Raw genomic sequence first — 17,534 nt, 5'->3', positions numbered from 1 at the left:
CTGTCGAATTTGAGTATATGTTTTAAATTTCCCCACTTCCATTTTGTCTAGTATGTCAGTGTGTGTGTGTGTGTGTGTGTGTGTGTGTGTGTGTGTGGTTGCTGCATTAAGTATTTTTACTCTTTAGCCCCACTGTCCATCAGGGCCTCTCCAGCCTCTTTCTTGGTCATAATATTTAACCTTCTCCTATCTGGAAATGTTTTGTTTTCATGTCCCCATTCACATCCCCCAGCAACAGACTCTGATTGGCCTAGCTTTTTTCTTATCCTTTTCCTCCAGGTCTACCATAGGAGGCCTGGTCCACTTATAAGTTAACAGCCCTTGGGACACATGTCCATCCCCAGTCCAACTGGGTCTGTTAACTGGGCAGTTTCATGTACAGAGGGCTGTGGAATGGCACACTGGCCAGTTTGGCCCTTCTGCCTGTGTTCTGTATGTGAACTGGGCTTCCTTTGGTTGTCAGCCTCAGCTTCTTTTTAAAAAAACTTTATTTATTTATTTTTGGCCTTGCCATGCAGCATGCAGGATCTTAGCTCCCTGACCAGGATCTGAACCTGTGCCTCTTGGAGTGGAAGTGCAGAGTCCTAGCCACTGGACTGCTGGGGAGTTCCCCTAGTCTCAGCTTCTGTAGCAAGGATTGTTCTGTCTAGGACACTGAAATTCAATCTTTTGCCACCCTGAAGATTGAATTGTACAGCTCTATCTCGAAGCCAGGGCCTTCTGAGAGACCCTGAGGAAGGCTGGAGATACATATCTAGAGATATGATTAGTGTCCTTGCCCCTCAAGCCAGCTTAATGTTCATTGTCAGTCCTTCTCCCCACTCACTCCAGTCCTCTGCCCCAAAGTCCCTTTTATCAGAGATAAAAGGTCATGTTGGGAGAACAGTTCTGAAATTGGCTGCTGGGCAAAGTCTTATAAAACAGAGCATGGAGAACAACCTCTTATGATTTTTACATGGAAGAGTAGTTTAACCTATCTGGGATCAGTCTTTGGTTACAGCTATTCTGATCTTGAGGACCTGTCCAAGTATGGGAAATTTTCTTCATTGAAGTAAGAAGAACTAGTATTTATTTCAACTCTAAGACCCTCTGGGAAGTAGCCTTGTATATTCAGCTCCTTGGCCTGTTCATCAACTTCCTTGGTGGGTGATACAGGAGATTCACTGACCTCACAGAGCACCAGGTTGAGCTCCCTGTGTTATATGGCAGCTTCCCACTAGTTATCTATTTCACACATAAAATTCACTGCTACTCTCAATTTGTCCCACCCTCTCCTTCCCCGGCTGTGTCCATAAGTCTATTGTCTGTGTCTGAGTCTCTACTTCTGCCATGCAAATAGGTTCAGCGGTACCATTTTTTTCTAGAGTCCATATATATGCATTAATAATGCTTGTAGTTTTAATATTTTGACAGAATTGACTTAGAATCTGCAGTGACAGGAATGTTTAGAAATTAAGGCATAGGCAGAGCTGTGGTCCCTTGATGTGTAACTGTAGGTGGGGGTAAATGAGAGAGTGGTGGTGTCGGGGGGAAGGTTTGGGAGTCTGCACACAGGGCCTGTGGGCTGTGCAAGAAATTATAAATGCTGCTGAAAGCCTTGTGTTGTGTCACACTGCTCGGAGGAGAGACAGTGTTATCCCTCATCTTGTTTTCAGTGTTCTGAGTTTCCCTCTTTCCTTCTTTTTTCAATCCATTCCTGCCTTCCTCTCTTCTTCCACCGCTTTCTTATATACCATTAACCCCTCGTTTCTGCAATCTTTGTTTCTTTCTCTACTAACCTCTGACATAAAGTATTAATTTTTGGCATTTTTTTCCCCTTTCTTTGAAGTGCTCCTTCTGGCTACAAAAACTTCCAATTAAGTTTTTTAAATAAAAGATAGAAGTTAAAAGCAACTGCTGCCTGGGGTTAGCAGGATGGAAACTTGTAGTTGCTTGAAGCTGCACTTCAAAAAGAGAAAACTCAATTTTTAAAGTGTAGAATTTTATTCATATAATACATTGTGCTCAAAAAAATGACTCTTGTGAATACTGTAGTCTGTAGAGGAGTCAGGCAGGCAGGTCAACTTGTTATGTTGTGTTTATTTATAGGATATTCTTTTTCTATGTAATGTTTTCCTTCTAAATAAAGGGAAATTTTTGAGCATCTGGATGGATTCTTGTTTATTATGTTCTCAGTACCATTAATTAATATAATATTGAGATTCTCATCTTTATTAACTAAAGATCTTTCACAGAGTTCTTACATAAATTTCCTTTTATGTGCTGTTGCATACATACAAAGAATGTATGAATGTATCTCAAACTTCTTTAGCAGTTTTTCAATTAGTTTTATAATAGACTCCCTAGAAAGTATAGGTATATTTTGAATGAAATCACGGGAATGAGGAGTCAGTTTTTCAGTTTTACAAGGGCAGCTTCCCTCCTGGGCAGGTGTCCAGGGTGCTGTGTATACTCCTGGTTCCCAGGAGGAAACACCCATCCAGGCCTCTCTTTCCCTCTGGCTCAGGGCTATTCTAGTCAGAAAGTTCTAGCTATGCGTTTAATTCAACATTCAGAGGCCCCAGCAAATCAAAGTGCAGCTTCTGAGAAAAACTGGAGCTGACCAGCAGCATGGACAAAAGAGGGGAAACTTCTGAGAAAGCACTTTACCCGCCCCCCCCCAATCTTCATCCTAAATCCAAGGAAGGTGAGGGAAGAGAAAAATAAACAATCATCACTGAATGTAGTGGTTTTCCAATTGCAGTCTGTTTTCTGTTGATGGATCATGAAAGCAATTTAAAGGCTCATGACATACATTTGAAAAAAAAGAAGAGTGAATAGAAAATAAAAATACCTGGCCCAGTGAAGGTAAATATTGTTTCAATGAATCTTTACATATGTGTTTCTGTGGCCACAGACACACAGACAGTCACACAGGAACACGATACAGAATGTATTTTTTTAAATTAATTTATTTTTTAATTGAAGGATAATTGCTTTACAGAATTTTGTTGTTTTCTGTCAAACCTCAACATGAATCAGCCATAGGTAAACATATATCCCTTCCCTTTTAAACCAAAAAAAAAAAAATTTCTTTTGGCTTTTCTGGGTCTTTGTTGTGATGGTGGAATGTGGGATCTTTGTTTCCCGACCAGGGATCAAATCTATGTCCCCTGCATTGGAAGGTGGATTCTTAACCAGTGGATGGCCAGGGAAGCCCCCACAAAATATATTTCTTACCAGAAGTTGACAGGAAAGAAGCTGGGAAAACAGACTGGCTTCCTCAGGAGTGCAGAATTTCTCCTGTGTGCCAAGCCTTCCCTCTGGGCAGAAGTCCATATTTTCCATGGAAGCCCCATTTTTCACCTGCAATCTCTGGTCCTACTGACATTGTGCTTTTTGAGGGTTACTGACATCTTTTCCTTCCTTACCATTACCAATGGTGTTGCCATTACCATTCTTCCCTAGATCTTGGCTTTGGAGCTCCAAGTCCACCCACCTTTTTCCACATCCCATATCCACCCTCTTTAGTCTAGCCTTTGTCGTGTGTCATCTGGGAGACTGCCTCCTATAGGGGACTGGGCGCTGTGGGGGCCTAATCAAGGAAAATGATATGACAGTGAGGTCACAGTAGCACACCTAAGTTTTATTGGGTGATGCTTTGACAGTTCTCTGCTGAGGAAGTCCCTCTCAGTGAAAATCTGTCCAGAGGCTATAGCATGGGAGTTGCTGCTCAGAAAGGGCTAGGGCAAGGGGCCTGTTGGCAGGGAGAGGGCATTTCTGTGTCCAGGTGGTGTCCCTCTGCAGCACAGTGGGAGTCTCTGGGTTAGGGTGTTCCAAAGGACTTGTAACCACAAGTCTTTGCCTTAGCAATGGAGTTCAGATGCTGGGTGTGGTTTTGTGGACTATGCAAGGCAAGGAACCCCTGAATAGCTAAAAATTTGCTTGTTTGGGCTATTTCCACACAATTCACATGTAAAAATTTGAGTTTGGTGTCTGTGAGCTCTTGAGCTAACAGTGAAGAAACAGAAGTAGACAACCTGCAGTTAAGAAATAGATAACCAAGGGGCCAGTATACAGAGGCCGTTTCTCGCTTGTTTATGGAACACTCCCTCAGTTCATTCTCCACACAGATATCGGAGCCATCTTTTAAAAATGCAGATCAAGCCTTGACACTTCACTGCTTTCTTATTGTTTCCATTTGCCTGTTAAGCTTTGCTGATCCCTTTATTTTCACCCTTTCTTAATCATTTATGTTCAGTGTGTCTCTTGTATCAGCATATAGGTGAGTCTTGCTTTATGAGCCAAATTGGAAATCTTGTTTTAATAAACTAGTTAATCCTCTGAATGGGCTTAATCGCATCCACATTAATTATCAGTCTCCACTCTGTCATTTTATAATTACCGTATATTATATTTGCTATATTTCCTTCTCTGCTTTATATTTTCTTTGTTTACTTTTATTTGGATATTAAGTAAGGTTTATATTTTTGTTCTAGTAATTACCTCTGTAATTAATCTTATTTAACCTAATATCAGGTTTGTTAGTTTTTTAAAAGTTTTATTGATGTGCAGTTTACATGCCATAAGATCCATTCATTTAACATGTATAATATCATATATGAAATGAATCGCCAGTATCCAGGTTCGGTGCATGATACTGGATGCTTGGGGCTGGTGCACTGGGACGACTCAGAGGGATGGTACAGAGAGGGAGGAGGGAGGGGGGGTTCAGGATGGGGAACACGTGTATACCTGTGGCGTATTCATGTTGATGTATGGCAAAACCAGTACAATAATGTAAAGTAATTAACCTCCAATTAAATAAATAAATTTATATTTAAAAAATAAAGTATGTAATCCATTGATTCTTATATATATTCACAGATATGTGCAACCATCACCACAGTCCATTTTATATTTTTTAATAAAAATTTTTTAAAAAGACTTTTTTGATGTGGACCATTTTAAAAGTCTTTATTGAATGTGTTACAATATTGTTTCAGCTGTTTATGTTCTGGTCTTCTGGCTGCGAGGCATGTGGGATCTTAGCTCCCTGCCCAGGAATTGAACTTGCACCTTCTGTATTGGAAGGTGGAGTCTTAACCACTATGGTTGCCAGGGAAGTCCCACCACAGTCCGTTTTAAAACATTTCCAGCATCTCAACTCTCACATCCATACATGACTACTGGAAAAACCATAGCCTTGACTAGACCTTTGTTAGCAAAGTAATGTCTGCTTTTTAATATGCTGTCTAGGTTGGTCATAGCCTTTCTTCCAAGGAGCAAGCGCCTTTTAATTTCATGTCCACAGTCACCACCTGCAGTGATTTTGGAGCCCAAGAAAATAAAGTTGGCCACTGTTTCCACTGTTTCCCCATCTATTTGCCATGAAGTGATGGGACCAGATGCCATGATCTTAGTTTTCTGAATGTTGAGTTTTAAGCCAACTTTTTCACTCTCCTTTTTCACTTTCATCAAGAGACTCTTTAGTTCTTTGCTTTCTGCCATAAGGGTGGTATTTCTCCCAGCAATCTTGATTCCAGCTTGTGCTTCATCCAGCCCAATGTTTCTCATGATGTATTCTGCATATAAGTTAAATAAGCAAGGTGACAATATACAGCCTTGACGTACTCCTTTCCCTATTTGGAACCAGTCCATTGTTCCATGTCCATTCTAACTATTGCTTCCTGACCTGCATACAGATTTCTCAAAAGGCAGATCAGGTGGCCTGATATTCCCATCTCTTTAAGAACTTTCCACAGTTTGTGGTAATCTACACAGTCAAAGGAGAGTTGGACTATAAGGAAAGCTGAATGTCGAAGAATCGATGCTTTTGAACTGTGGTGTTGGAGAAGACTCTTTAGAGTCCCTTGGACTGCAAGGAGATCAAACCAGTCCATCCTAAAGGAAATCAGTCCTGAATATTCATTGGAAGGACTGATATTGAAGCTGAAACTCCAATACTTTGGCCACCTGATGCGAAGAACTGACTCATTAGAAAAGACCCTGATGCTGGGAAAGATTGAAGGTGGGAGGAGAAGGGGATGACAGAGGATGAAATGGTTGGATGGCATCACCACCTCAATGGACATGAGTTTGAGTAAACTCCGGGAGTTGGTGATGGACAGGGAGGCCTGCAGTCCATGGGGTTGCAAAGAGTCAGACATGACTGAGAAACTGAACTCAGCTGAACTGATCATCTCAAAAACGAAGCCCCATATCCTTTACCTATCACCTCTACCCCTTCAGCCTTCTCTCCCGGTCACGGGTAACCCCTAATCTACTTTCTGTCTCTATAGATTTTTCTTCTCCATTCACATGAATGGAATCATAGAAAATGTAGTCCTTGTAACACTGACTTCTTTCACTTAACATAATGTTTTTGATGTTTACCCATGTTATAGCATGTGTCAGTATGTCCTTCCCATTTGTGGTCAAATAATATTCTATTGTATGGATACAGGATATTTTATTTGTTTGTCAGTTGATGGAAATTTGGGTTATTTCTACCTTTTGGCTATTATGAATAATTCTGTTATAAGCATTCATGTACAAGTTTTTGTGGTATATATTTTCATTTCTTTTGAGTGTGTGCCCAGGAATTGCTAGGTCATGTGATGGGTGGGTGATCTAACATTAAATGCTTTGAGAATTAGCAACCACTGTTTGCCAAGGTGGCTGCACCATTTTACATTCCCACCAGCAGTGTAAGAAGGTTCTGATTTCCCCATATCTTCACAAATGCTTGGTTTTATTGAATGTCTTTTCCCCCCTCTTTGGCTGTGCTGCATGGCATGTGGGATCTTAGTCCTCTGACCAGGGATCAAACCTGCACCCCCTGCAGTGGAAGCATGAGATTTCAACCCCTGGACCACTATGGAAGACTTTTGGATGCCTTTTTGATTACAGTCATCCTAGTGAATGTGAAGTGGTATTTTACTGAGGTTTTGATTTGCGTTTTCCTGATTGCTAATGATGTTGAGCATTTTTTCTTGTGCTTATTAGTAATTTATATATCTTTTTTGAACAAATTACAATTTAAGTCTGCTCATTTTTAAATTTGCTTGTCCCCTTATTGTTGAGTTTTAAGAGTTCTTTATATATTCTGGATGCAAATCCTTTATCAGGTTTTCAAATATTTTTTCCTATTTCATGGGTAAGTGGTCTTTTTACTTTCCTGATTGTGTTCTTTGAAACATAAAAATTTAAAATTTTTATGAAATTCAGTTTATTTATTTCCTCCACTTGTTTGCTTATAGTTTTTGTATCATATTTAAGTAAGATTTGCCTAACCTTAAATAATGAAGATTTATGCTTATGGTTTCTCCTGGGAATTTTATAGTTTTAGCTTTTATATTTTGGTCATTGATGCATTTAATTAATTAATTAATTTGGCTGTGCCAGGTCTTAGTTGCAGCACTCCAGATCTTCGGTCTTCATTGCAGCATGTGGGATCTTTAGCTGAGGCATGTGGGATCTAGTTCTCTGACCAGGGATTGAATCCAGGCCCCCTGCATTGGGAGCTTGGAATCTTAGTCACTGGACCACCAGAAAGTTTGCAATGATGCATTTTAAATTAATTGTTGTGTATGGTGTAAAGGAAGGGGACAATCCGTATGCATTTGTTGAAAATAATGTTTTTTCCCTTTTAACTGACTTGGCACCTTTGTCAAATATCAATTGACTACAAATATGAGGATTTATTTCTGGACTCTCAGTTGGTCTATATTTCTATCCTAGGTCAACATCCCACTGTCCTGATTATTCTAGATTACAGTAAATTTTGAAATGGCAAAATGTGAGTATTCTAACTTTGTTATTTTTCAAGATTTTTTGGGGTATTTTAGGTCTTTCCACTTCCATATGTGGATACTTTAGGATAGCTGGTGAATTTCTGCAAAAAGACAGCAGCTGGAGTTTTGATAGGGATCGCATTGAATCTGTAGACTGATTTGAGAAGTATTGCCATCTTAACAATCTTAAGTTTTCTGATTCATGAACATGGGTGCCTTTTTGTTTATTTTAGGCCTTCTTTAATTTCTTTCAATGTGTTTTATATTTATATTTTTATGTATTTATCTTTTCAGAATAAGAATATTAAACATCTTTTGTTAAATTTATTCCTAAACATTTTATTATTTTGATGGTATTATAAATGAAGTTATTTTCTTAATTTCAATTTTAGATTACTGGTTGATAGTGCAGAGAAATATGATTAATTTTCTATATTGATCTTATATCCTGCAACCTTGCTAAATATGTGTATTAGTTCTAGTAGTTTTTTAGTGCATTTTAAAGGATTTTTCAATATGTATTATCATGTCATCTGTCAATAGAGACAGTTTTACTTCTTCCTTTCCAGTCTGCTTATTTATTTCCTTTTCTTTTCTAATTGGCCTGGCACACCCTCCAGTACAACGTTGAATAGTAGTGGTAAGAATAGACATTCTTGTCTTGGTCTCAATTTTAGGGGGAAGGCATTTTGTTTTTCACCATGTTAGCTATGGGTTTTTCATAGATACCTTTCATCAGTTTAAGAAAGTTACTTTCTATTCCTACTTTTTTGATGTTTTTAATTATGAAAAGGTATTATATTTTGTTAAATAAAGTTTATGCATTTATCAAGATGATCATGTATATGTTCTTTGTTCAATTGATAAGGTATATTACATTGATTGATTTTGAATGTTAAACCAACCTTTCATTCCTGGGATACATTGGATTTTGACTGGTAGTATTTTTTGAGGATTTGTGTATATATATTTATAAGAGATTTTTCTTTTTTTGTGATGTCTTTCTCTGGGTTTGATATAAGTGTAATACTGGCATCATATAATGAGTTGGAAAGGATTTTCCTTTCTGCTATTTGTTTTGAATAGTTATGAAGAATTTATATTAATTCTTTAGATCTTGGGTAGAATTCATCAGTGAAGTGTTCTGATCCTAGGCTTTTCTTTGTGGAAAGTTTAAAACTGCTAATTCACCCTTTTTTTTCCTCAATAATTATATTTAATGTATATGCTATAAAAGTGAAAATATTAGTTTCTCAGTCATGTCTGACCCTTTGTGATCCCATGGGCTGTAGACTGCCAAGCTCCTCTGTCCGTGGAATTCTCCAAGCAAGAATATTGGACTGGATAGCCATTCCCTCCTCCAGGGGATCTTCCCGACCCACGGATCAAACCTGGGTCTACCGAATTGCAGGCAGATTCTTTACTGTCTGAGCCACCAGGGAAGCCCATATAGGATATATACACCATAATTAAAAGGCAGAGATTTTCAGATTAGATAAAAAGTAAAACTGAACTATATATTGTCTACAATAAACACATTTTAAATTTAAAGACATAAATAGGTTATAAGTAAAATGATGGGGAAAGATATTCCATGTGACACCAGTCAAAAGAGAGCTAAAATGGTTCTATCACATGATTCCATGGAGGCCTCCTGCTTTTCACACCATGCTGTGAGTTGATAAATGGCTGACCTGAACCTGTCATTGAACTCTTTGGTTCAAAATGCCTCTTGTTGATTCAGTGGACTTTTTCCCTTTCCTAGAGCTGTTTTAGATGGTCAACACTGAAATCAGATTGATTATATTCTTTGCAGCCAAGGATGGAGAAGCTCTATACAGTCAGCAAAAACAAGACTGGGAGCTGACTGTGGCTCAGATCATGAACTCCTTATTGCCAAATTCAGACTTAAATTGAAGCAAGTAGGGAAAACTGCTAGACCATTCAGGTATGACCTAAATGAAATCCCTTATGATTATACAGTGGAAGTGAGAAATAGATTTAAGGGCCTAGATCTGATAGATAGAGTGCCTGATGAACTATGGAATGAGGCTCATGACATTGTACAGGAGACAGGAATCAAGACCATCCCCATGGAAAAGAAATGCAAAAAAGCAAAATGGCTGTCTAAGGAGGCCTTACAAATAGCTGTGAAAAGAAGAGAAGCAAAAAAACAAAGGAGAAAAGGAAAGATATAAGCATCTGAATGCAGAGTTACAAAGAATAGCAAGGAGAGATAAGAAAGCCTTCCTCAGCGATCAATGCCAAGAAACAGAGGAAAATAACAGAATGGGAAAGATTAGAGATCTCTTCAAGAAAATTAGAGATACCAAGGGAACATTTCATGCAAAGATGGGCTTGATAAAGGACAGAAATGGTATGGACCTAACAGAAGCAGAAGATATTAAGAAGAGGTGGCAAGAATACACAGAAGAACTGTACAAAAAAGATCTTCATGACCCAGATAACCACAATGGTGTGATCACTCACCTAGAGCCAGACACCCTGGAATGTGAAGTCAAGTGGGCCTTAGAAAGCATCACTGCGAACAAAGCTAGTGGAGGTGATGGAATTCCGGTTGAGCTATTTCAGATCCTGAAAGATGATGCTGTGAAAGTGCTGCACTCGATATACCAGCAAATTTGGAAAACTCAGCAGTGGCCACAGGACTGGAAAAGGTCAGTTTTCATTCCAACCCCAAAGAAAGGCAATGCCAAAGAATGCTCAAACTACCGCACAATTGCACTCATCTCACACACTAGTAATACTCAAATTCTCCAAGCCAGGCTTCAGCAATACGTGAACCATGAACTTCCTGATGTTCAAGCTGGTTTTAGAAAAGGCAGAGGAACCAGAGATCAAATTGCCAACATCTGCTGGATCATTGAAAAAGCAAGAGACTTCCAGAAGAACATCTATTTCTGGTTTATTGACTATGCCAAAGCCTTTGACTGTGTGGATCACAACAAACTGTGGAAAATTCTGAAAGAGATGGGAATACCAGACCACCTGACCTGCCTCTTGAGAAACCTATATGCAGGTCAAGAAGCAACAGTTAGAAATGGACATGGAACAACAGACTGGTTCCAAATAGGAAAAGGAGTACATCAAGGCTGTATATTGTCATCCTGCTTATTTAACTTATATGCAGAATGCACCATGAGAAACGCTGGGCTGGAAGAAACACAAGCTGGAATCAAGATTGCTGGGAGAAATATCAATAACCTCAGATATGCAGATGACACCACCCTTATGGCAGAAAGTGAAGAGGAACTAAAAAGCCTCTTGATGAAAGTGAAAGTGGGGAGTGAAAAAGTTGGCTTAAAGCTCAACATTCAGAAAACGAAGATCATGGCATCTGGTCCCATCACTTCATGGGAAATAGATGGGGAAACAATGTAAACAGTGTCAGATTTTATTTTTGGGGACTCCAAAATCACTGCAGATGGTGATTGCAACCATGAATTAAAAGACGCTTACTCCTTGGAAGGAAAGTTATGACCAACTTAGATAGCATATTCAAAAGCAGAGACATTACTTTGCCAACAAAGGTCCGTCTAGTCAAGGCTATGGTTTTTCCAGTGGTCATGTATGGATGTGAGAGTTGGACTGTGAAGAAAGCTGAGCGCCGAAGAATTGATACTTTTGAAGTATGATGTTGGAGAAGACTCTTGAGAGTCCCTTGGACTGCAAGGAGATCCAACCAGTCCATCCCAAAGGAGATCAGTCCTAGGTGTTGATTGGAAGGAATGATTCTAAAGCTGAAATTTCAATTCTTTGACCACCTCATGAGAAGAGTTGACTCATTGGAAAAGACTCTGATGCTGGGAGGGATTGGGGGCAGGAGGAGAAGGGGACGACAGAGGATGAGATGGCTGGATGGCATCACCGACTCGATGGATATGAGTTTGAGTAAACTCCGGGAGCTGGTGATGGACAGGGAGGCCTGGCATGCTGCGATTCATGGGGTCGCAAAGAGTTGGACACGACTGAGCGACTTGAACTGAACTGAGAGCTGTTTTAATGGATACTGACTCTCAGTCACTGATATATGATTTTCAAGTTTATTCTCAAACTATTAATCAGGATCACGTGATAACAGAACTGAATTTTTAGAATATCTGCAGCTAGATGTGTATATGAGTATATTATTAGCAAATATTTTTTCTCTTTAGATGTAACTGGATTCTTAGGAGTTATTAATATTTGGTAGTCTTGGCTCACAAAATTTCAAAATTAATTTTTGAACATTTGTTCTTCAAATATGACCTGGGGACATGTTACATGCTGGGCAATGTGTTCAGGCTTTGGGTCACAGAGATGTGAATTCAAATTCTGATTCTTCATTTGCCAGCTATTGTGCCTTTGGGCAAATCACTTAGCCATTCTGAGTCATGGTATATAAAATAGGCTTCATAATATGTAGCTTGTATGATGTTGTAAGGGTTAAGTAAAACACTACATATAAAATGTGCTGGATTTGAGACACTTCATAAATGTTAGTTTTTCCTTCCACTGAAGGATTTCAAACTATACAAATTACTCATTTTAGAAATTGAAAAATGAGACCAGTTAGTAGTATTTTAAGAAATTAGTTATGTAAAATTAGTTAGCTCTGAAGAATTCCCTGGTGTTTCAGTGGTTAAGATGCCATACTTTGACTGCTGAGAGCCAAGGTTCAATCTCTGATTGGGGAACTAAGGTCACACATACACATGTGGTGCATAGCATAACTGAGATTTTCTAATTGATTCTAATTTAGAAAATCCCTTGGATATAAAAAATATGGTTGCAGGTATTCATTCTTCTAAATATACGTTGTGTTTGTGACATGTAAGTATAATATAAAGTGCAGATTAGGCAATATTTACTTAGTATGTGACAGAAAAAACTGTCCTTTGGCCTTAGAAGCAATTCAGAATTAGACTACAAGGTGTCAGGTTTAATATTCCAGTAAGCTTAACACAGGCCTCACTAGGAATTTTGTTGTCATTTTCAATTGTAGCACAGGGGAGATCTTGACAAAATGATGACAAACTTCATGGCTTTTGCAATTGTTGCCTGAGAAGACAGGATTTCTCCTACCTTCATCACCCTTTCATACTTTCTAACTTACCAAACCTGCCCGCTTTCTGTAAATCCATGTAAATGTCATGTGATACATTCCTGATAAACTCTGTAACTATATTTGCTTACTTATTAATTGAGCCACCTGAGTCCCTCTTTTCTTTCTGCAATTAAAAAAAAAAAAAAAAGCCCTCTTTTTTTGTGTTTATCTCTTACCTTCCTTCTGTGGATGACCTCTCCAGATGCTGAAGTCTGGATGCTGTCCAAGGGGATTCCTGCAGTTCTGGACGTCTCCAGGAAGCTTTTTGAGAGCTTGGAGGTGCTGTGTGCTGTGCAATTCCTGATAAAATGGAAGTCTAATTCAGGTAGTGTCTTTCAGTCTGGAGAGGGAGGAGACTCTAAGCAAGTGAGACACTGAGTTAGGAGTTTTTACTTCAGGCTAATGCTAAATTAGAAACCCAACAGTTAGGTCTAAACATGGAATATCCTTGATAATTCTCCATGTGAGTTGCTTTTGAGACATTTTTCTTTTGCCCAAAGGAAGGACTTACAATTTCATAATTTCACTCAAAGTTACATGAAGTATAACTTGGAATATTTTTCAGTATGTCACAGTTCAGGACAGGAAGCTGGTAAACAATGGAAAAATAAGAACATTATGGGCTTTGTTTGGAAGCCTACTTCAGAATTAAAGCTTTTGGGGGAAAAGTATACAAATCATATATTTTGAAGCTATGTTGACAGGTACTTACAAGATCGTGATATTTTCCCTGGTGAATTGTAAAGTAATGACTATCTTTATTGTTAGTAATGCTTTTTGCCTTAAGCATTTTTTTGCCTCCCATTTTATCTTATGTTATACTAGCTCTAAGTGGGTGAATATTTGTTTGGCATTTGTTTTTCTGTCTCTACTTTCATTCTCTTTATCACTCTCTCTCTTTTTTAAAAAATAACCTTTGTTTTTTTTTTTTTAGTGCAGCTTTAGATTTACAGAAAAACTTCAAAGAGAGTTGCCAAATACTTTGCACCCAGTTTCCCCTAATAACATCTTACATTAGTATGCTACCTTTGTTATAATTAGCAAACAAATGTTGATACATTATTATTAACCAAAGTTAATTCTTTGGTTATTTAACTCTTCTCAGTTTTTAAAAAAGTATTATTTAGTTTATTTATTTAGCTGTGCAGAGTCTTAGCTGCAGCATGTGGGACTTCGATCTTCATTGCATCTTGAAGAATCTTCAGGTGGGAATGTGAGATCTACCTCCCTGACCAGGGATCGAACCTGGGCCCCCTGCATTGGGAGTGCAGAGTTTCAGCCACTGGACTACTAGGGAAGTCCCTAGCTTTCCCCAGTTTTTGCCTGATACCCTTTTTCTGTCTCAGAATCTGGTCTAGGATACCACATTAGACTTAGCTGTCATGTCGTCTTGCTTTTATTGGTTGTGACAGTGTCTCAGACTTTCCTTTTTAAAAAATGACTTTGGCAGTTTTGAGTAGCTCTGGTCAGGTTTTTTGTAGACTACCCATTAATTGGGGTTTTTCTGATATTTATCTCATTATTAGACTGAAATTGTGGGGTTTAGGGAGAAAGATCACACTGGTGAAGTGCCATTTTCATCACCTTCTATCAAAGGTATGTGCTACCAATAGGACTCATCACTATTGATGCTGACCTTATCACCTGCAGAGGTACTGTTTGTCAGGTTTCTTCACTACCCCACCCCTCCATCCTTCTCATACTTGGAAGTAAGTCCCAATGTTCTGTCCACACCTAAGTAGTGGAGTTATGCTCCACTTCCTTGAGGGTGTAGTATCTACATAAATTATTTTAACTTCTAATGTCTGGATATTTGTCTCTTCTCCCCCATCTATTTGTTTAATCTTTTATCTGTTCAGGGGACTTCCCAGGTGATGCAGTGGTAAAGAATACACTTGCCAACGCAGAAGATGAAAGAGATGCAGGTTTGACCCCTGGGTCAAGAAAATCCCTGGAGTAGGAAATGTCAACCCACTCCAGTATTCTTGCCTGGAAAACTCCATGAACATAGGTACCTGGCGGGCCATAGTCCACGGGGTTGCCAAGAGTCAGTTATGACTGAGACTGAACTCACATACACATACACATGGACTCCTGGATATTTACTTTATACTTTGGGTTATAATACAATCTACTTCATTTTTCCCCTCAAATTGTTCCAGCTTTGGACATCGGCAGCTCTCTTCAGTTGTCTCCTGTGTTTTTTTTGACATACTTTCTTTAATGTGGGATTTTTTTCCTGCCCAGTCCTAGAATCAGCCATTCCTCCAAGGAACCCTTGGTACCTTTTGTTGGAGGATGGTATTAGAAACCAAGATCTGGGTGCTAGGAGTGCTTTTTACTACTGCAATATCATTGCTTCTAAGTCCTCTCAGAGCAAGGAAATATGTAAGTATAATATATGTCTCCTTTTAAACAGCATATATATGTGATTTTCTTCTTTTAAAAATCCAATCTAAAAAAAAAATCCAGTCCGAGGACTCTGCTTTTGTAGGCAATTTAAATGATTTAGTTTATTATGAACACTGCTTACATTGGAAGCTCTGGGATCCCCTGCCTCATCGTAACGATATATCAGTTCAATTCAGTCGTTCAGTCATGTCCGACTCTTTGCGACCCCATGGACTGCAGTACGCCAGGTTTCCCTGTCCATCCCCAGCTCCCAGAGCTTGCTCAGACTCATGTCCATCGAGTCGGTGATGGCATCCAACCATCTCTTTCTCTGTCATCCCCTTCTCCTCCCATCTTTAATCTTTCCCAGCATCAGGGTCTTTTCCAATGAGTCAGTTCTTCAATCAGGTCCCCAAAGTACTGGAGTTTCAGCTTCAGCATCAGTCTTTCCAATGAATGTCTAGGGATGATTTCCTTTAGGATTGACTGGTTTGATCTCCTTGCAGTTCAAGGGACTCTCATGAGTCTTCTCCAACATCACAGTTCAAAAGCATCAGTTCGGTGCTCAGCTTTCTTTATGGTCCAACTCTCATATTCATACATGACCACTGGAAAGCTTTGACTAGACAGATCTTTATTGACAAAGTAATGTCTCTGCTTTTTAAGATGCTGTCTAGGTTGGTCATAGCTTTTCTTCCACGGAGCAAGCATCTTTTAATTTCATGGCTGCAGTCACCATCTGCAGTGATTTTGAAACCCAGGAAAATAAAGTCTGGCATTGTTTCCATTTTTTCCCCCATCTATTTGTCATGAAGTGATGGGACCAGATTCGTTTTCTGAATATTGAATTTTAAGCCAGCTTTTTCACTCTCCTCTTTCACTTTTATCAAGAGGCTCTTTAGTTCTTCTTTACTTTCTGCCATAAGGGTGGTGTCATCTGCATGTCTGAGGTTATTGATATTTCTCCTGGCAAATCTTGATTCCAGCTTGTGCTTCATCCAGCCTGGCATTTCGCCTGATGTACTCTGCATAGAAGTTAAATAAGCAGGGTGACAATATACCGTGACGTACTCCTTTCCCAATTTGGAACCAGTCCATTTTTCCAGGTCTAGTTCTAACTGTTGCTTCTTGACCTGCATACAGATTTCTCAGGAGGCAGGTCAGGTGGTCTGGTATTCCCAACTCTGCAAGAATTTTCCACAGTTTGTTTTGATCTACACAGTCAAAGGCTTTAATGTCATCAATGAAGCAGAAGTAGATGTTTTTCTGGAATTCTCTTGCTTTTTCTATGATCCGGTGGATGTTGGCAATTTGATCTCTGGTTCCTCTGCCTTTTCTAAGTCCAGCTTGAACAGTTTTAAGTTCTCAGTTCATGTACTGTTGAAGCCTGGCTTGGAGAATTTTCAGCATTGCTTTGCTAGCGTGTGAGATGAGTTGCAACTGTGCAGTAGTTTGAACATTCTTTGGCATTGCCTTTCTTTGAGACTGGAATGAAAACTGACCTTTTCCAGTGCTGTGGCCACTGCTGAGTTTTCCAAATTTGCTGGCATATTGAGTGTGTACATAGCTATCCATGACAGCATCTATATTTCCTTGCCTGAAATTTTCCCTAACTGCTGGAGTCTGAGCTTCCCTGGTGGCTCAGGAGACCCAGGTTCGACCCCTGGGTTGGGAAGTTCCCCTGGAGATGGGAATGGTAACCGACTCCACTATTCTTGCCCAGAGAATGCCTTTGACAGAGGAGCCTGGTGGGCTACATTCCATGGATTTGCAAAGAGTTGGACATGATTCACGACTAAAGAAGAAGCTGGAGTCTACTCAGCCACAAGCAGTCTAGGGTGAAAATGTCTGAGAGCTTACACGCAGCAGCATCTCTCAACCACTGACTGATAAATATACACCCCAACCTCTTCTCCCCTTTTCAGTCTGGGCTTGTTCTGCAGGGACTTGATGCAGAGCTCAAAAATCTCCAACAGGACTACGCTGCAGTTATCCACAATGAGAACGTGTTTCATAACATAGCCTTTTGTGACTGCCTTCCCTTCCTTGTCTCACTTTTCCATTCCCCAACCAGTGCTTCTGGGGATCACTTCCCAAATAAACGACTTGCACTTGGATCTTTGTTTCAGGTTGTGCTTCTGGGGAACCTAACTTAATACACTGACATATGTGAATACTGACTTCCCTGGTGGCTCAGACGGTAAAGCGTCTGCTTGCAATGCAGGAGCCCCAGGTTTGATCCCTGGGTTGGGAAGATCCCC

The sequence above is a fragment of the Budorcas taxicolor genome, chromosome 18 (genome assembly GCF_023091745.1).
Source record: "Budorcas taxicolor isolate Tak-1 chromosome 18, Takin1.1, whole genome shotgun sequence".
Taxonomy (NCBI): Eukaryota; Metazoa; Chordata; class Mammalia; order Artiodactyla; family Bovidae; genus Budorcas; species Budorcas taxicolor.
This window is presented reverse-complemented; position numbering follows the sequence as displayed.